The sequence below is a fragment of the Aythya marila genome (assembly GCF_965140915.1).
Source record: "Aythya marila genome assembly, chromosome: 10".
Classification (NCBI taxonomy): domain Eukaryota; kingdom Metazoa; phylum Chordata; class Aves; order Anseriformes; family Anatidae; genus Aythya; species Aythya marila.
In genome coordinates, this window is record NC_139051.1 from 1,911,475 (window position 1) to 1,932,198 (window position 20,724).

At 48.5% G+C, this 20,724-nt stretch overlaps 1 long non-coding RNA gene across 1 annotated transcript in view; it reads left to right on the forward strand.

Annotated features, from left to right (window-relative positions):
- The window catches only part of LOC309881968, a 35,391-nt gene continuing 14,667 nt past the window's right edge, over positions 1-20,724 (forward strand). The window contains exons 1-2 of the long non-coding RNA XR_014318215.1: positions 1-21; positions 116-194. This is a non-coding gene — a long non-coding RNA (uncharacterized lncRNA). The remainder of the gene's footprint in view (positions 22-115; positions 195-20,724) is intronic.

A 20,724-nucleotide genomic window follows, 5' to 3' on the forward strand; every position in this document is an offset into this window, starting at 1 on the left:
GTTCATATAACCACATCTCAAGTAAGTAGACAGTGACCTTGTTTATCTCAGCGCAGTGTTCGCAATTCCATAATTCTGTGCTTTTTTAAAGCCCATGCTGCTCTTCTTCATTTAGAGCCTGTTGCAGATCGACGCGTTGTATGGGCTAGACTCAGCTGGTGCAAATTGTTCCTGTTCACTCAAATGGAACAATGGTAGGTTACGCTTAGAGCAAGGTTTGGTGCTTTGTAACAGTTGTTCTTGAATTGGTCTTTGTCTGCTCTCCCTTGAAAATAATGCCTGCAGACTGCTTGCCCAGGGTTACGCTGCGGGTGCTGTTGGACCTGCTGAGGCTTTCGGTGTCATCTGCTGAGGCCTGTGTTGGGTGCTTTAGTTGTTAATTTGCACGTAGTTTTGGAAACGAGGGGTAGCATTTACAAAAACCTGGAAGAGCTGCTGGATTTCAGCGTGACTGAACTCTCAAAGTGTTTATTTGATCTCAAACTGGATGGTAGTAGGGACAGCTTTTCCACCCAGGGCTGGTGGTGTGTCTTTGTGCTTAGTACAGAACTAAATCTTTAACTGGTAGCTGTCAAAAATTAAAATCCTGGTGATGCTTTCGGAGCTGTCACTTGAGATATTTCAGTGCTCTCTTAGATCTCTGAAACCTCATATTGCAGTGTGCATAAACGTTGTACATCAGGAACCATTGGTAACTCTTTTTTCCTGCCCCCTTTCAGAACGTACAGGTGGTGTCAGGCCATACTCCTGTCTTTGTAGGTCTTCGCTATATTCTTTCACACACCTGAAAGAACCAAGAACTTTATCCATGTTTTCTTCCCACAGCTGACATTCAGGTCCTGTTCGGATGAAATCTTGCATGCAAGGCAGTGGTAATGTGCTACTCATCCAGGACAGCCCTAAGAATTAGTTGGTGGAAAACTAAAAAAAAATATAGATTTTAAACCATATTTAAACTCTTAACAGTTCTGGTTTTTAGATGTGTGTCTAACATTAAATACCAATCTTGAGAGGCAGGGAAATCTGGATGCAGCCTGGACTGTTCAAGCAGAACTTCAGTCTGTTTTTATTTGGCTAGTGAAAGAAGCACATCTCTATATACGTCCTTTTCTTTTAATGTCTTTTTAATGTCAACTTATTCCTGTACCTCACAGAACTTAAATTGTTATCTAGACATCTGCCAAGAGATGGCAGTGAAGTGCTGTTCAACGTGCCGGATGAGATCGTGGGGAAATCTGGTAGCTGTGACAATGCACAGCGCTCTTCCCTGAGCTTTCTGCTGGCCTCTCCTAGAACAGACCGGCGTTGATCTGCTTGTTTCCTAACGCTGTGGGCTGAGGGAGATGTGCAGAAGTGGAGGTGATTGCCTGCTTTGCAGTGCTCTTCATTCATCCCTGGGAAGTGTTACGCTTCCATGCTGCGTGCAGAGCAGATTTCCAAACTCTGCCTGGGCTTCTCAGGCTCTCTAAGAAAAATCCAGAAGCAGTTCGTGCGCTGGGCATCTCTTCCAGCTGGTGCAGATCCACGGGCAGCAGTGATGCAGCGCTGGCTGCTGTTCTCTTTAGGGTGGCGTACTAAAAATAAAAAATCCATAACTCTCCAATATGAGTCACCTTGTATTGCTACTAGGTGCTGTATATACTCAAGTGCGGCAAGGCTTAGGCTGAGGTAAGCTCTCCTGTTTGTCAGAGGTACAAGAACAGACGCGCTTTAGGATATGAAAGCTCTTCTTTGAGTCTCTCTTGTACATCCAGTCATTCTGGGCACGATGGAACACGGAGCTGTTAATAGAGGAAGCCCTTATTTTTTGCTGTCTGAATAACAGTGTTTTATGGAAAAGCTGGGTAGGAGGTTAGAGGGATAGCTGAAGAGTGCTCCATTTCATTGTCAGTAGCAAGAGCTGCGGCCATCAAGGAGGCTGCTTTGTTCTGTTCTGGTGGCTGTGCCTGCACCCGACAGATAGGTGTGAGGGCTGCAGTAATTTGTCAGAGCTGGCACTTTCCTCTGCCTTGGAAGTACTTCGGTGCTGGTACTTTTCTGGTACCTTTGAAGAAAGATGCAATAGGAACTTAGAACTATTTTTTTTTTTTTTTTTTACCCGACTACCACTCACATTGGCAGCAGCGTTCTGTAGCTTCTCTGCTGAAGGATGCCGTTCTGACCCAAGGCGTTTCTCATGCCTGTTACTCCTGTGCTGATGTAGCAGTTCAAGCTCTGGGATCCCAGCACCATGGTCAGGGATTGCTGCCCCCTCCCTGGCTGCAGCCAGGGCTGGAGCACGCCTCGTTGCCTCAGGGGCAGCAGGGGAGCACCGGTTCTGTCACTGCCTGGAGAGCCGTGCTCCTCCGAGCACCGCGCCTGTCTCCAGATGCCCCAGTGGGGTCAGGAGAGCCACGGAGCTGGAAGTAGCCCAGGGCTGTCACGAGACGTCTGGTGCTGGTGGTGGGAGCTCAGCCTGGCTCCAGTCCTCCTGAGTGTGGAGGACTGTGCTCGGAGTATGTCTCAGAGGAGAACTCATCACATCTGGCTGCAGCAGGAAGGGATGGGAAACGTTCTGTTCTTGTTTTCATCAACCTGCCCACCTCACATTAACTGCAGCGTCTCTGAAATACGTAATTTCGTAGTTCAGAACGTAGAAAGTAAAAAAGCACTCTCAGTCTGGTGAGGTTTTTTAAACTGAAGTGTTATTAAGCCACTGCAAACGCTATTATTTTTGGAGGGGGAGAGAACCTGAGTGCCATCTGAGGTAGGCGCTGCTGAAAGCTGCAGCTTTCTGGGGGCAGGAGCTGCCTGCTGCCTCCTGAGCTGCTCCCCCTGGGGTGGTCACTGGGCTGCTTTGGGAAAAATAGTTGCAGCTGCCAGTTGGAGAGGCTCCCTTCTTTCACAGGGGGTGTTACTTCTCTGATCAGTGGTGGTTTCCAAATACTCAGTCTCAATTTTGTTTTTAGACTGCTAGCTAATGTCTCCTAATACTATCATAAACATTTGATGTGTTCCAGTGTCATAGCTCTCGGAGTAACCCTTGTGATGAGTGAACACAGTTTATAACTGTTAGAATGATGAACCCAAACCCAGCTGGTCTCCATGGTGCTGCCACTGCTCTTCCAGTTGCCAAGCCCTGCCTGCAGCCTCGATCCCAGCCCGCGTGTCGTGCCGCAGGTCCAGCTGCGGGGGGGGCCTGAAGCAGAAGCCAAAAGCTGGCTCTTGACCAAGGTGCAAAAGGACAGAAGCCGAGAGAGGACTGGGCCTTGATCAGTGTCAGCAGCGGTCAGGGGCTTCAAAGCGAGGTGATTTTTGTTCTAACAAGCAAACCAAAGCACACCACACCAGGAGATCCTGAAGCCCTTTGCAGAAGAGGCGAGTGAGGGGCTGCAGGAGTCAGGGACCGAGGACAGGCTCAGCGAAGCTCGCCCAGCAGGACACGGGGTGGGACTCAGGTCTTCCGAGTCCATCCCGGTCTTCTGGCCAAATCGCTGCAGCTAGAGCCGAGCTCTCCAGCCTGCTGCTGTTCCCCTTACCCTGGGGCTCCGAAGCAATCCTATTTTTTCCTCTGTGTCTGAGCCAACGACCAGCGAAGGCAGTGGGAATCCTTCCATTGACATCAACAGGCTTTGGTTCAGCCTCTTTTTGCAGAGGAGGGAACATAATCGTCAGCTCTGAGCGTCTTTGTAATTCATGTGGTGTTCGGGGGGTTTAGATCAAATATTGACTAAATTCTTCTTTCTCCTTAGGAATGAAGAACTGTGTCTTGTGCCAAAAAGCATGCTGAAGCTGTTGTGTGTTATCACATGGAAACTCGTGTACAATGGCCAATCTGTGTTCCCACTTAGTCAAAATAAATGGTTGCTTAGCATCCAGAATCATCCCCGCTCAGGATTATCTCCCCATATGCCAGTGTTGCAGCACTGAATGGTTGGGATGTGCAGCGTGGAACAGAGGGAGCCTTTTGTTGGTGGTGGCAGCGCAGCACTAGCTGAGAGGGTTTGGATATTTTTATTAGTTGCCTGGGTTTTGTAGGCTTACCTGAATACCGCCTTAGTTTGCTCCAGTTTTTAGTTCGTGTGTTCACACACCTGTGGTCGTGGGATGCTCACAAATAAAGCGGACTGTTGTCAGCATCACAAGTTTGCTTCGATAGCAGAGTATAGAGAAACTTCTAAGACTAAGGAAAAATCATTCCTATTGATAAGAAAACTGACCACAATTACCATGGCTTGTTTCTGTCTGTCAACACTGCATGTAAAATATTTTTTCAACCTCTGGTTGTTGTGAGAAGTGCTTCGTGTTCTGTACCCATCCATGTGTTCTCATGTGGTGCGCCAGGCTGGACCTGGGTTACATTTTATTACACACAGTGCACGTTGCTACATCACTGCAATTAACTGCGTGTCTTTGCTACATTTCCATATTGAAAGGGCTTCTAACACCAGTGTATCTCTGTCTTTGTTTTCCACACATGCTCAGAATATTTTCTTGAGCATCATTGGTTTTGGTCTGCCTCATTTCAGGACTCGATGCGGCAGGCAGTGGGCAGGGGGTAAAAACTTGCTTGACCTCGTTAGGGCAATAAAACCAGCAAAACGTTCACTGGTGGAGACTCTTTGCTGAATTCCCTGCTTTGATTCCTGATTGCCTTTGTCTTTCCATCTGTTCCTCTCCTCTGCAGCATTTCCACCCAGGCCTGCTCTGAAGCTGGTGGGTACTGCTCCGGGTCGCTGTACGCCAGCCGCGTTTGGGGCCGGCTGCCGACGTGCTCCTGGCACCGCTCTGCTTTTGTTCCCCCACCTCGGGGCTGGTTCATTCTGTTTCCTTCTCAGACACAGGCACTTTCCTTGCAAGGGAGGGACTGGCAGGGTTTTTAGGGGAAGTAATAAAGCCAGCATCCTGTCTTTTTGCACAGAATCTACCTTTCCACGCAGCCTCGTACCTGCGTTTTGTCCTTGTATTCCACATCACTTCAAAGCATTGTGCTTGCCGTGGTTCTGCCATATGGTCTTTCTGAGCTGGGGTTTCTTCCCGGACGGCTGGGACACCTTTTCTTTCCTCACTGAAGAATTAGCTGAGCAGTCCTTCCTGAGCTGTGTGTTGGAAATATTTGTTCTTTTTTCCTCAGGTTCTTCCCCTTCCCTTTTGGGAGGAGACAAGTGAATTTCATGCTAGTAGAAATGCCCAGCAACTGTTGTGGTTTCTGTCGGGTCACGCTGGATTACCTGGTGTGTGTGAGATCAGAATCTGACTGCTGGCTTCTCTTCAGTAGATTCATCCCAACCTCTAGCACCAGGACACCGCTCGTATTGATTAGAGGCGGCTGCCCTTCAGCTGTGTTCTTGCAGCACTTTGTAGGTTGGGGTTTTGAATGAAGATGCCGGTATCCCAGGGCTGGCCTGCTCTGAGGAGGTATTTTCAAAGTGACTCCAGGATCTAAACAAATACACAAGTCTGTGGTTGTGAAATGCGTTTGAGTTTGCTCCTTGTGGCCTGAGTTTTGTTTCTAGGGCCTGAGAAGGATGTGCACATTGTTAAAGGAGTTGGATTAAGTAGTTCTTGTCTAAGATTGAGATGGTTCTTTTGAAGTAGGAATTGGAGAAGAGCTTCCAACCTAATATTATGAGGATGTTTCCCTTCCTCCTCTCGCACGCACACTTTCCACTGTTTTCCCGGTGGCTTTGGAAACTTAATTAAATCTAAATAAATTTCTATATCAAGCTTGGCACACACTGCTATTGACAGTATAAACAAGGCAGACAAATTGGTTAATGCACAGGAAAAGAGATGGCAAAAAGGATAAAAATAAGAAACGACGACAAGCTCCTTTTCTGCAAAGTAGCTAAAAGCAGGGGGCTGCCAGCTGCTGGGGTTCACAGAGCAGCACTGCGAGGCGCGTGCCTGGTGCACATCGGTTTGATGCTGGGTGACCTGGGAAAGCTGGTGTGGGCCATGCTGTGTCCTCCCCCCATGCTGTGTAAGTCCTCAGTGACTCCTTAGGTCCGTGCTTGGTGGTACGAGCTGCAGAGTACTTCTAGGCAGTTAAATGAAATAGAAATTGAGTTACAGACACCCAGCTTCACAAAAGCAATCGCTGCGTGTGAGGTGCCTGCTCCCCTGTGAAGATCACAGAATTGTCTAAGTTGGAAGAGACCTCAAGATCGAGTCCAACAAATTCCTGCTTGCTCTGCGTGTGTGGTGGGGTAAAACCACTGTAAGCATCCTGATTCTGAAATGTGGCAGCTCCTGTCGGCACAGCAGAACATCACGGTACGTGCTGCAGCCTGAACCCCTCAGAAAACGCTGCCCTGACGGTGAAGAAGTTCAGCATTTCATTAATCCATGTAATAAGGAATACTTTTATATCCCAAGTCCTTTATGGCTGTGCTGTGAGGCGTGGATGAGCTGTGTGCCTGCCAGTGCTGGATGCTGTAACCCTCTGGACTCTGCAGCAGAACGAGCTCTCTGCAGGGGCTGTGGGCACGTTTCAGCCCTACCTGGGGCAGGGCTCATATCAGGGTGCCACCGGGCTTGTGGCTCCCAGCTGTGTCCCCTGGTGCTGGTGGAGCTGTGCTGGGCCCCGGAGCAGGAGCCCGTTAAGCTGCAGCTGCTGAAGACACCTTCAGCAGTCACCTGTAGTGCTCAGCTGCTGGTAGGACGTTTCACGCTTCTTTTTTCCTCCTTAGGGAAGGAAGATCGCTTCTGTCTCTCTGTTCTGCTGCTCCACGTGCAGCGCTGTTTCCCTGCCTGTGCACAGCCCTTCCTGTAAGGTTTTCCTCCCCTCTGCCTTTAAGAGCAGAAGGAAAATGGGAAGCCGAAAACCTGCTGAGCAGAGCATTCTCTAAATTGCAATTCCAGTGGCTCTAAAGGAAAAAAAGACCCTGAGGTGACCTATCATTGTTTGCTCCCTGCTCGTACAACTTATTGGAGCTGTCAGTTTTATTGTGTGGCCTTTGCGCACCAGTACCAGCAGCAGCCCCTGCTTTCTGTGGAAAAGGGAACGAGAGAGAAGGAACATGGAAGAACAAGAGAGGGAGTAATTAACAATAAAGTCAGGTCTCACAAAATGTGACCTAGGCCATCCGTAATGCTTGTAAAAATACAAAATGTAATGGACTGGAATTCTAAAGACGTTTCTCGACAAGCTGTAAGGCTCCATTCAGAGTAGAGGTGGTTGCGTAGGTGGAAGTTACTAAACTGCTTGTAAAGAAAACTGTTCAACGCAAACTTGAGAGTTTGAGGGATACTTTAAAAATAAACCTAGACTTGAGGGAGAAAAATATAACCGTAGCATTGAATTTCTTTGAGATAAGGTCTATGAGATTTTTCTCAAATAATTAGTAGGATATAAATACATCAGTTCAAAGAAATGTGTAAATCTCTTCTGACAAACACTATTATCTGGAGGCATTCTTCCTATCTGCAGGCATTGTTTCTTGTGCATCCATGGTTACTTATTCTCCCAGAAGGGTAAAGAAAGCCTGTCTGTTACTAGGTATCATATTTTACCTCTGGCTAAAACCACGATGGGTGAAATAGTTTTTCTGCATAATCTATCCTGGGACAAGGTCAATAACTAACCGAGAGTAAAAGTTAATTACCAACCAGTCGGCAATGCCATCAGAAGCATACCCAGAGGTAAGAGGAGGCACATGAGATACGAAGGAGGTGAGGAGAGAGTACTTTGCAGTAGGGTTGTGTGCCAACAGGAAAAGAATCCTTTCATCTTCTCTTACTTAATGTAGAAAAAAAGATTGTAACTCAGTAATTAAATCTGCTATGCACAAGTCTTGTTTGGTATTAAAAAGTTATTTCAGGTAAGTTGTTGCTTACAGAAATTGTGAGGTGAGAATGGGGCAAGAACCACTTGCATGCTGGTGCCCTGGGTGTATTCTCTTCTGAGATTGTGTTACGTACCTGCTGCATCAGAAAGCACTGCCTGAAAGAGAGTGTCAGGAGGGCTCTGAGAGCCCCTCTCACCCCTTATGGCCAGCTTGGATTTCAATGAGTAGCTATGTTTGGGCTTTAATAAATCTGTGTCCTGCAGCTCGGGCTGTGGCCACCTGAGACCAAATAGTCAGGGGGGTTAAAGAAACAAATAAAAGATCACAAACCAGCATTTCCTCCTCCTCTGTGCTGTTTGCCTCACGAGCAGTGCTGTGACATGGCTCTGACAGCAGGCTGCTCACCGATCAGATGCTCTCCAGCCCCATTTCTCCACGATTATACTGGGTCTGTGCTTTCTGCTCAGAGCTGTGGTGGAGCCGAGGCGTGCGCTGAGCTGCTGGGGGGAGCAGACCCGCAGCGTGCCCCGCTGTTGTGGCAGCCAGAAGCAAAGCACAGTGGCATCAGAAATCCATGGCATTTGCATTTTACAAGGCCAGCAGAGATTCACAGAAAGGATCTTGAATAAAATGCTATCTACGCAGGCTGCGAATGTGTTGCTTTGCCAAGGAATACTGGACTGAGCAGATAACTTGTCAATGCGGTTTTATCGCTGCAGTTCCTGTGTGCAGTTCTTATCACTCTGCTGATATCAGATGGTGGGCAGGCTGAACACACGTATTTGCTCTCGCTTCTTACATTCATATCTGGTATACTGCAGAAGGCCACGATCGTGTAATATTGATTTCAACATATTCCAAGCAATGTCTTTCTCTAAGAACAGCAGCTTCATCTTGCCGAAAGAGCTGGCTTGTCTGGCGTGTCAGTGACCACCCTGCTTGTCCACGTGCGCTCTGGACAAGAGGCAGAGTGCATTTATTAATTAGTGTGTGATGAGTTGTTAACTTTTTCAAGCAGTGGTGGTGGTCTACACAAAGATGCCGTACACCAAGCAGCACAGTTGATAATCTTCCTGAACAACAGCTGGGAGTGTCTGGGGAAATCCTCGCTCCTACTGAAGTGCTTTCCCCAGTTCCCTTGGCTGGGAAGCAGCGCAGCACACCATGGCAGCGTCGCCTGTTCTTTAGGAGGTGGGTGCCCGTGGTGGGGATGTACCCGAGCAGGCACTGCAGCGTGGCCGTGGTAGCAGGGCTCAGCTCATCAGCCTGCTTCCCAGCTAGCATCAGCTCTGAACCTGGGGCCAGCCAGGCCAGCTGCTTCAAAATCAGCACAGTGTAGACAGGGCCTAGATAATCGTGATCAAAGGCTGCGTGCTGAAATGCCAGCTGCAATCCTGTGGAAAGCTTTGTGCTTCGTGAGGCTCGGATGATTTCCCTTCCTTTGTGTAGCATCTTGGTGGCTCTTGGCATTTTCAGCCTTACTGTGTACGGCAGCAGAAAGGCAGAGGCTGGTCTGAGGTACTCGCTTGGTGCAGGTGACTTCCTAACACGCTTTGCAGGAGCAGTCAGATTTAACTGCCCAAAAGGTGCTGGATGTTTCTCAGCCCAGGTAAGCGCAGCCCCATTCTGTCAGGCACTCCGCATTTAATGAGCCGTGTGCCAGGAGCACCACAGCAGAGGTGACCTGAGAGGCCGGTGGGTAGCAGTTCATCTGCCATAATAAGGAGTTTCTCTAACCCTCCTTGCTGTTTTCCATCTGCCTTAGGTTTTTGCTAAGAATTAAGGATGTTACAGATCGGAATTCCAGTTCTGCTCCATGTCATAAGGGACGGCCACGCGCTGTGTGAGCAGAAGAGGAGGCAGCAGGGTGGAGGTGTGCGTGCTGCTGCTGCAGGGAGCTCCCGGGGAGCTGAGGCCCTCTGGCACAAGAGCAAGAGCCCAGAGCTTGATGTTAACGTGTAGGTGGGTCCTCACTCGGTCACTGGGCTCCGGAGCTGGCTGCTGCCTCAGCTCCACGTGCATCCACAGCCTGCCTGGACAGGCAGACGTCTCCCTGCTGTTCTCCCTAAGCATTCATTTAAAGGCTGAGCGCTGCCAGGGCTGAGGGCTGAGTGGGAGACTGGAGCTGTGCTGTGCTCGGGTGAGGGCTTGCAGGAGAGCTGCAAAGTGAGAACACGTTAGCAAAGGCAGCAGGGAAGCAGGAGGGGCCTGACCTGTGGAGCAGCAACGCGGTACTCCAGGGACTAGAGGGGAGAACTCATTTCAGCGTCTGCATGAGCGCTGCCACGGTTGTTTACTCTTTGTATCATTTGGTTCATATGAAGAGTTTTCTAAGTGTCCCATTTGTATCAGTTGGTTTATAATTTGGACCCTCGCTTTCCAGATATGACAAAAAGAAAAATGGGATGTGAAAGGCAGTGGGAGTTTTACAGTAAAGGATGTTTCTCCGAAATGGTTGGAGTGATGCAAGATACATGGCATTAGGAAACATTCCTCAATTTGTAGCTGTCAATAAAGCAGTCTTTCATCCATCCCACTTGTCTAATAACAATTATTTGTTGTCAAAAGTCATTTTGATTGCAAGAGACTAATTAAACTTTCCAATATGAACAGTAATATGCAACACAGACAAGTAAATGAGGATATTAAGGTAGCGAGTAACTACATTTACCAAAGAGAGCTTCACGTCCTGTACTGCCTACAGAAAGAGGAGACAAACTGATAGCTGGTGCAGAGCCCTGTAATAGGGGGCTGTCAGCTGGGATATGTCACTCACTTGGACGTTCTTTCATTCCGTGTTGCAAGCAGTGCCTCAGAACAGATAATGAACTAAGTGAAAGACAAGGTTTGTGGTAAGGTCTGTATATAAATTATTTCTAAGTAACTCAGCAGGGATAAGAATAAACCAGCAGCTCTGGGGCACGTAGGGCAGGTGCCAGGTGTGCCTTCGGGGCTGGGGTACTTGAGAGTTTGTATGCTAACCCCCAGTCCTGTCAGCTGATCTTATTAAAAGATAGTTTTGACATTCAGGGGCCATAGCAGAGGTGAGATTTGTAGCAAAAGGTTCCAATATCAGTTCTACAGAACATGGAATTTATTGAAACTTTTTTCATCTGTTTGCCACTGCTGCAAGCTGCAGTGCACGGTTGGAGCCGTGGGTTTCGTTGCAGCAGTACGTGTTTGTGTCGAGGCGGGCTGCTGGGACTAAGGCTCTGCTCCTTGTTGAGACCCATCGCTGTGTATCAGCGCTTGAGTTGGAAAACCTCTGCAGAGTTGGAGCCAGCTTCATCCTCACATCTGAGTAGAGCTGCGATAGCTGCTGAAGGGGTGCAGGGGGTGAACCTGCGAGCTGGGGTCCAGCCGCCCTGTCAGGTCCTGGGGAGGATGTTTTGATGCCTTTGATTCACTATTTACTTTGATGTTCTTACGGCAAACACAAAACCAGACGTTGTGTTTCAAACAACAGAGTCCTGAGCTCCTCGTGCGTAGCAACATCTGCTTGAGTAAGAGTCAGCAAACTCCTTGCTGAGACAGCCTTGTCCCTTTTATGTCCTTGGCAATGGGTAGGTTCTGGTTTGTGTTGTAGAAGCTGAAGTGGATAACCTCAGCAGTCCTCCCAATGGTCTTTCAGGGCTTACAGGGCCCCTTTCGGTGTTTCCTAAAAGGTTTGGCAAGGCCAGCACACAGACACCTCTGCTCTGAGCTTTGGCTGAGGTTTCCTCCTCTGCTCCCGGGGGAGGCAGAGCACAAGGGGTGGCTGAGAGCTCCAGGTGTTGTGTCACAGTCCTCAGGTTTCTGCCTTGTGTGGAAACTCAGGTGGTAGAATATGGAATAAAACCAGGTGGAACCCAGGCTTTCTGGCTCTGAAATCTCCGTTAAGGAAAGAATTATTCTTGATTATTCTTCTATGGCTTGTGTTTATGAAGAAGGACATTTTTTGAGGCTCCACTGAAATAGCGTTTAGGTACCCGTGGAATTTGCTGTGACTCCTCAGACGTTCGATTCCCATTAGCTGTTTTTCAAAACCTCTTTTCATGCAGTTAGCAGAAGAGGCCAGTTCACAGCCACGTTTCTGTGAGGTGACAAAAGGCACGCACTCAAGCTCTGGCGCAGTTTTTCCCAGCTGGAGGCGAGAGGAGGTGCTGCTGTGTCCGGCTTCCCGCGCCTCGTAGGGATCATGCATTCCTCCTTGGGAAGGGAAGCACAAAGGGAAGGTCTTACTGATGGAATATAAAGAAGGGTGTACATTTCCTTTGAAGTTAGAACTAAGTAGCTGCTTTTTGCAGTGTGCTGACTAACAAGAAGCACTGTTTTTCCTGGCACAGTACTTGCAGAAACTTCACCCCAGGTGTCCTGGGAGCCAAATACCTGAATGCCTTCTGTGTGAACCAGGAAAAATCCTTTACCTCCTCCCTCCCTCACCCTGTAATAAAATGTTTCTTTACATGGAGGCACAAGAGGGGTTACAGAATCTGTGATTCCTTGCTCTTACCCACAGCAATTTCCTTCTATCTTCCTGTATCTGCCACCTACAAAAAGGTGTTTTTTCAGTGTGCTTGTCAGCATTAGCTCCACTGCTTCCGAGCTTTCCTCCTCAACCCATTGCATCCTTCTCCCTCCTTCCCCCATCTCACTTTTATTGTGGCATCCTCCCCGAGCCAAGGAGCGCTAAGCAGCCACACTGTCCGTGCGTTACAGACATACAACTTTCCTCCAACCCCTCGCTGTGATTAAGGGAGAACAGCCCGTTTCCTTGAAGAATGGGAAGCTCAAATCCATTTTAAAACCTATTTTTTTGTAATGCTCAATGCCGCGTTGTTTACGGGGCAGCGTTAGGTGATGGCTTGGGAGAGTTAGGGTAGTCGAATGCCAACTCCACTGCTCCCCAGGAATGGTCCTGGCCAGGCAGGTTGCTGCAGTTCCTCTGTCTCTAAAAGCTGGGGCAGCTTTGCACTTACAGAGTGCAGTGCGGCCCTTCCAGCAAGCAGTGTGTGCTGCACAGCAGCGTTACGATGATTAAAGAAGAAAGATGATAATCTTGAAAATATCCAGCTAGAAATATAATTGAAAATAAAAACCGTAGTGTGTAGATTTAGAGAAGAGGATTTTTGCTTAGTCTAGTGACTCCATTAGTTTAAAGACCATTTCCATGTACCCAGCAAAGATTATGCCCCCAGAGCAGATGTAGAGTTTGGAGTCCTGCTGAGGTGAATCATCTCTTCAGAGCTTGAGTTTGCTGGCAACAAAAAGAAGGAAACAGCTGGAGAAAGCTGAGAGAGGCTTTTGGGGGTAGGCTTCCTATAGATTATTCTCCTAATTGCTACAGCTGAGCACACAAGAAGAAAGGCAGAGCCAGGGGAGGTGTATTTATGAAAAGTATGTCCTTTCTGTTAGCTGATTGTCGGCGTTCTGATTAGCGTGCTGTTAGGGTTGAGGCTTTGCTTGAATTTTATCAAGCTCAGACGTTTAACGCAAATAAAAACATTAATTCTTAATAGCAATCTCTCCTCATACCGCTTTATTTTCTCAACGTATGTGCTGCTCTAATTGCTCTTAGGTGAGAAGTAGATCTGAAAATCAAAGCTCGGGCTCTGTGATTTACCAGTTCCTGCCTCTCTGTGGGCTGTGGCAGCAGTTGGTGGTGGTTTGTTTGTTTTTCAAATGGGCCACAGAGCCCTAACTTGGACTCCTTTGTGCTTGGTGCCGTAACTCTAGAAAGGAAGGCAGCTGGAGCAGATCTGGCTTGGTACCGCTGAGCACTTCAGAAATAATAAGAAACCTGGCCTGGCTAACCGTAGCTGCAAGGGGACTGAAAGCAGTAAGGAACGGCACGTAACAGTGTCCAGCTTGAAACCAGCCTGGTTCAGGGCTGAGCTCGGAGTCCTGATGCAAGTTTTCTGCTGTAGGGTCAGCTCCATTTTGCAGATCCTTGCCCTCTGGGTTTTAAAGCCCTGCTGCATTTAATCACATCCCAACCAGGCGAACTGGGGGAAAGTGCACTCACGCTGGATGCAAGACAGTGGCTCCCAGTGAAGTCCTGAGACCTGGGCACGTGGCTAGGCTTAATTGTGTAGCAAGTGGGGGGGACACAAAGCACAGAAGTGGTAGCAGCATTCCCAGACCGGCCTGTCTCAAAGGGAGCTCTTGAAGCTGCCACGTTGGAGCGGAGGGACCGACTCCTGCAGCACGTGGGATGTGCCTGCTCCTTCCCAGGCAGCTCCTTCTGGGTCCGGACCCTTCAGCATCTCCTGGCTGCGTGTCGGGCTCGTTAGCCTTGTGTTAATTGCAGCCTGCACGCTGAGGTGCTGCCAGCTGCGGGTGAGGAAGGTTCAGGAGACAAAGCACTTGCACAGAGTAACAGTTTGATGACCAAACCTTTGTTTGGTGTTAGAAAACGGGTGCACATTTAGAGCTAGGATAAACACTAGCGACTGTTGGCTTTGTTCTTTGAGATAGATGAACCAGGCCGTGTGTTCCTTTAGCATTGTTTCAGTCTGCTGTCACTAATAAATCCAGCCTCCTGAAGAGGCACTTCAGTGGAGATTTAATGCAGACTTGTGGAAATGGTTATTGCCCCCAGATGCAGGGAAAGTTAAGGGCTCTTCCAAAAAAGCAGTTATAAATCGAAGCACTTTTTTTTTTTTCTGTGTGCTTTTAAATCATGAGATCATGTAGATGACTTCAAGTTTTTTCTTAGTGTAAGAGGCAACGTAAGGAATGAGTAGCACTTTGGGAATCGTTGAGCATTAGCTACTCCTCTTCCTACTGCTTATTAAGACCTTAATGCTGGAAGGGCCTGAAGATCAGCATCGCCTATTTGTCTGTTACAGCAGTTTAAGACCCTGGTAGAGGCAAGATCTAGTGTGGTGGTAGCTTTCTTTAATGTTTTTGTTTCAGTGCTTGTTCAGCACCTCTCCAAACCCACGGGATGGAAGCTCAGCTCCTCGCTGCAGAGCCTCTACCCCGAGCGGGGTGCGAGCAGCTCTGCAGGCTGGGATCCTGCTGATGGCAAATTCTCCGGAGGCCTGAAAGGCCGTATGAAACCTGGTTGCATCTGTGCTCTGTTTGGTAAATGCCAGCTCGCTGGTAGCTGCGGTGTGCCCACAGACACGCTGCTGCTGGCAGAGAATTGCTCTTATTTCCCCTGTGCCTCCTGCTGTTTTCATTAGGTTCGTAATGTCATTTTCTCCAGCTAGATGATTAGTGTCTGTTTTCTTTGTTACTGCTTGAGTTCAATTCATTTACAAAACTGATAAGGAGCCGTATTGCACTTCTTGAAATTGCGGAGCTACTTGGAGAGCCTTTTGTGTCCCTAGCAGCTGTAATATCCCTATCGAGCTGGGAGAAGGCTTGAAAAACTGAGACCTCTAAAAATGTCTGCTGCACGTGGCAGCGTTAAATGGCCGGGCAGCTGCATGCCAGGTAGGGGCACACTGATCGGGAAGCAAAGGAGGATGGCACGAGCTGGTTGTTGTGGAAGCAGCAGCACCCCACCGCTGTCAGGCACGGCGGGTGGCCTGGGGGGTGGCAGCACCGCGGTGGGGACGGGCGCTGTTTGGGGACATCCTGACACTCGGTCCCCTGGGTTGTTCAGTAACGTGCTGTTGGCCTTGGGATATTATTCCTAGTTCTTAATCGCTGGCTTCTGGGTTATTAAATGCATTGAGGTAGCTGGTAGTGCTGGCAGCAGCTTTAATTGCCCTCCATGAGTAGAGAACTCCCAGAAAAATTGGTGTGCATGGAGGGAGGTGGGTATTGGGCGGCCCTGAGCTGCACCCTGCAGCCAGTGCCCAGCACAGAGCCACCTTGTGCTAATCCCACAGGATCTTCTCAGTGTGAGGCACGGCACTTCACCTGCTGTTAGCAGAGTGGCACAGTGGTCCCATTGTCAGCAGTGCCTCCCTGCCCGAATTCAGTATTTAGGGTGTGTTGTAGCCTCCCGTGTAGATCTGTCTCAGGGGTTGATCAGGTTTCCTGGAAAATCAGTTTTGGGGAGCAGGGCGTGCAGTGAGGCAATGCTGTTCCCTTTGTCCTCCTGCGGCAGCCATCCCGGGGACAAATCCCTCTTCCCTCTCTTCATGGCACATTTGCTGTGTATCTTTGGGATTGCTTTGTACAAATAGTTTACTCAGTGCTAAGAGCCCTGAATACACATCATTAATTTCTTCTGCTATGGGATTTGTGCTCAATTCTTTATTTTCGTATATATCCAATAAATATTCAAAGCACTGGGCTAAAGAGCATTCCACAGGATGAATCTCTCAATCTTTTCTGCCGAAGTTGTTCTACTTATTAGGAAAAACTTGGCTTTTGAGAGAGCAGCGATAGGGAAAAATGATTAGAGTCGATGGGGTAGAGGACTCCTGGGAGGGACAAAGTGAGACAAAGGTATCCTGGATTCTAATTCCGTCTCTCCTGAATATTTATTTATGCAAAAAAGAGCAGGTTCAGTAGGAGAAGCAGAACAAGGTCTTCCTCTGAAGTACTCTGGAGCTCTTCTTTGAAGCCACATCAGCTGAGGAATCGCAAGTGAAAGCCAAGGGGCAGGAGCAGGGCTTGCAGCGCTGCCAAACAATCCGGCCTCGCTGGCGTGCTGGGGGCTCCTGGCATCGCCACGGCTCAGCGCCCTCGCTGTGCTGGGGGCTGGCACTGGGGGCTGGGTGCATGGTTTTACGTGGTTACAGGTGCCTCTGGACAAAGAGATTTATTGTTCTTTTGGGGTGGTAGCGATTCCTGTTCAATCACAACAAGAATTTCAACTGGACACGCTATTTTTTCTTACCTGCAGTTACTCATTTATAGTAGGTTTTGAAATTTTCAGGAAACCAAACTAGCGCTGTTCTGCGTGGGACCTCTGCTCAGAGGCTGGAGCCCTGAAGGAAGGAGACACTGGAGCGTTTTTCTTGGGATGCCTCGTGTCCCTTGCAGATTCATACAGCTGCTGCCTTGCAGCAGCGTGGGGCACGTCTGCATGAGCACGTGTACGTGTCTCCGAGCTGATGGCAGCCTGCGGTAAAGCAACAGCGTGCTTTAATCCCAGACCCTATTTCGAAGAGCCTACAGGTATCCTCAGCTCATCCAAAACCCTAAATCTCTCATTTAGCTCCATCCCCCAGTGGGGGAATCGAGAGAATTTTATCATCCTTTACGTAAGCTTTTGTCACTGAAAAGTTAGATTTATGCAACGTCGTTAAGTCAGATTTACGGGACATCGTTAACTCCGAGAGGATGACCCAGGCAGTACAAAGAAAGTCAGTTGAAGAAAATATTTTATTTTAGTACACCAAACGGATCCTTGCACCCTCATGCTGGTAAGTTTTCCAGCAGCACATTCCTGGCTGTAGAGTTAATGATGTTGCTGGAGTGCATTTTACATTTCATTTCTGTAATTGGCCAAAAGGTGTCCGCAGACACCTGGGTTACCTCTTCCCAACGGGGCTGGGTTCTTGGTGCCACTTGTGGGGGCTTCCTGGAGTCTTCCTGCCACAGGCCAGGGCTGCCCTGGGCACTGCTCCCAGCGGAGGCAGTCGGGCTCCTGCCTGGGCTGTGCCAGCTGCAGCCTGCCCTCAGCACAGCGGCTGTGTTTGGGATGCAGCCTTCTCGTCCGCAGATACCAAGCAGTTTCCCAGTATCTGTAGCCCGTGTATTGCTTCATCTCCTCAAGGGAAGGACACCGAAAGCTGACACGACTGAGATGGGAAGTGAAAGGGACCCTTCAAATGTGGGCTTCTTCACAGAAGGGGGGAAATGCAAAGAACATCAGGGAGCAGTCAGAATGTGTCCTGATTAACTGAAAAACCACAGGATAAGCTAAAAAGATTGGGAGGAATTGACAGGCATAATAAAATAACACTCTGAAACTAAGTCTTTAACAGTCTGGCATTCGTCCTGGTTTTGCATTTAATGGGTAATCAATAGTAAATTAATAAACAGTAATACAAGTCCCATTCACATTTTATTTAAAATATAAAATGGATTAATCACATGCTAGCATATAGGAAACAAGAAGTTAAGAAGAAAGATCTTTGTATTTGAATGGAGGGAGCCTGCCTCTGCCCAGACAGATGGGTTCTTGGTCTCGTGCTGGTCAGTGCATTTGTAGCTGACCAGGAAAAGGAAGGAACAGTGAGGTGATAAAGGGTGATCATACCTAGCTTAGTGCTCTGTAAAAATAGATATATGTATGGAAAGAAGGTTCTTCAGGAATGAGTGTACGGCATTTCCCACAAAACACAGGGCTACTTGGTGAAATTATGAGGTAGCAGAGTCAAAACAACCAAAAGGAAGCAGTCTTTCAGCCCACAGCATGTAATTATGTTATGGAGCTCATCACTGCAGGATGTTGCAGAGATCTGAACAATAACTGTACTCCAAAAGAGATGCGATGGATTTTTGGGGGCTGGGTCCTCTGGTAAATATGAAATAAACCGGCCTCAGTTAACTCGCTGGCTCAGAAGCTCCCCAGGCTGCCTCTGAGGGAGGCGTGCTGGCGGAGCGTTGTGCTTTCCTTGTCATAAAAATCACAAAAACTCAGCAATTGGCTGCTTGCAGGCAGGGCGCTCTGCTCGCAGACCTTTTCCCTGACCCGCTGTATCAGTTCTCAGGTGTTCATTTTCAGACCGAGCAATGAAATTTGAAAAACGTCCACGGGCAAGAAGATATTAGTTTTGAAACATCTTCTATCAGATTGAGTCCGTAACTTGGAGCTGTTTGTAAATGATCTTTGTTCTCGTGCATCTTCTTCGGGGGGCTAACCCGCCTCCTGCCACTTGGGGAAAATGAGCACCTGAGCTGCCTTTGTGCAGCTCTGGTCCTGCTTTCATCAGCCCTGCTTGTTTGTGCTGGAGGCAGCTGTCACCGCTCACCGGCTGTCACTTACCTGCAGGTACATCTCTAGAAAAGCTTTCTTACATGAGCAGGAAGGAAAGCAGAAACAGCCCAACTACCCCAAATCCTTTCATTGCTGTTGGAAGCACCGCACAATTAGAGGCCTGCTCCACTTAAAGGCAATCGGGCACTTTGCATGGACAATACACATCACAGCTTCTCCTTCAGCTGCGTGTACACTACGGGCAGGATGGAGGAGGAGCAGAGCCAGGCAGTGCATCTGAGGAGCCGTGCAGAGCAGCACAAAACCTGCGTGCAGCTCCTTACTGGTGCTAGTGGTCGGGCTGGGTAACCACTGCACAACCAACAGCAGTGCTGTCTCCTACGAGCTCCTGCCACTAGGAATGGGAATACTGCTGACGAGTTGTGTTAAGGTGTGAAAAATAATTTTTAGCTGTCCACTTGGAATTGAAAAAAAAAAAAAAAAAGCTTTAATTTAGTAAGTTAAATATTTCCCAGCATGGTAATTAGCAGCCTTGTTGCCAGAAGGACTGCCTCCTGCTAACAGATAGGCCTCTCTGCGTCAGTCAGTTTTCGCCACCTTTGTTTTGAGCTGTGGGGGTCGGTGCTGGAGCTGATGCAGGTCACACAAACGAAGCTGTGAGATCCACAGCTCGCCTGTGCTCATACAAGCAGCGCGTGCTGTTCGGGTGGTGGGAAGGAACTGGGAGTCTGAGCCCCTGCTGTGCCACCGAGACAAGGTTATGTCAGGGAATCCACATGGTGAAAGAACAGCTGCTCTGTTTTCACCAAAATTGAAGAATTTTTTTCTTCTATGTTACAGAAGTGAGCAAAATCTCTCTTTGTGATAGCCCCATACTTGAGCAGACTGCTTCTGGGATCTGGTCGCTAGCTCCAGGATGCCAGCCGTGCCACCACGTTACCGGGATGTGTACGTGCCTCTGCGGTGTGGGAAAAGGGATCTTTCCTATCCCTGCCCTCACCTGGAAGCTTCCCAGGAAAATTCCCTGGGCAAAAGGAGCAGCTGGTGTGTGAGTTCTGTGTGACACGGCTGCGTTTCGCTGGAGGATGTGGCCAGTTTTAACGATGGTTGAGTTCTGCAGGACTTCCTCACGGGAGCAAGAAGTCCCCCTGTGAACCCGCTGTCTGCTTCCAGAACTGCTCAGCCGCTCGTTTTGGGGAGCTGCCCGCTTCGCTCTCCCTGTCCCTTCACAAGGGAGCAGCTGGTGGTAGGCAGGGAACAAACCAGGCAAGGGCTTTCTTCCCTGGAGCTGAGCTGCCACGTCCAGGATTGACAAGCCTTTGGATTTTTGGCAGCCTGAACCTGCCGGTAAACAACCTTGGAGAGTGACTCATGGTAATGCGCTAGTGGAAATATTTCTTGGTGTTCAGACCCACGTTTCTGTATCAAAAAAAAACTTGGTAGTTAATCCTGCAGTCATTTCTGACGTAATGGGCACCTGCTAATAAATAAAATTTAATTTGGTAGTTGAAGATGAGAAAGCTGAGGTGATGGAGAATTCAGCAGGTTAAAAACAAGTGATCCTGAGTGACATACACGGCGTGTCATTTGAATAAATAAAGCTGTCACATTTTGTATTCTAGTTCCTTCTTAAAATCATCCCGCTTGCTTGCCTAGGGCTAGATTTGAGTGCTGCTGCTGCAGGGTAACACCTCTGATTCAATCTATGCAGGAAAAATAAAAATAAAAAAGCTGATGGTGCATGCTAGGAAGTTGATATTAGACCATATGACTAATTTTAGTTTGAAAATACCTTTTTTTTTTCCCTTTTGTGCCATAAGAGGCTTATCTTTTACCTGACTTGAGACTTCCCACACAAAGCTAAGTGAGATTTACCTGGCACGGGGTGGATCAGTGTACGTCAAGGTGGAGAAAGTCATGAGCTGTCTCCTGCTGAGACCTTGTGCCGAGGACAGCCGAATGATGAGCCGCTGAGTTCAGCACCAGGGAAGGGGAAATTCCTGCTTGTTATTTCACTGCTTGCTCCTTGGGGCTCATTGACTTGTTAGCTGAGCCCCTTACGTGGCTGTGGAGGTGGCTGGGGACGGGCCAGGAATTGAACTGAAGAAGGAAGTTTGCAAGAAA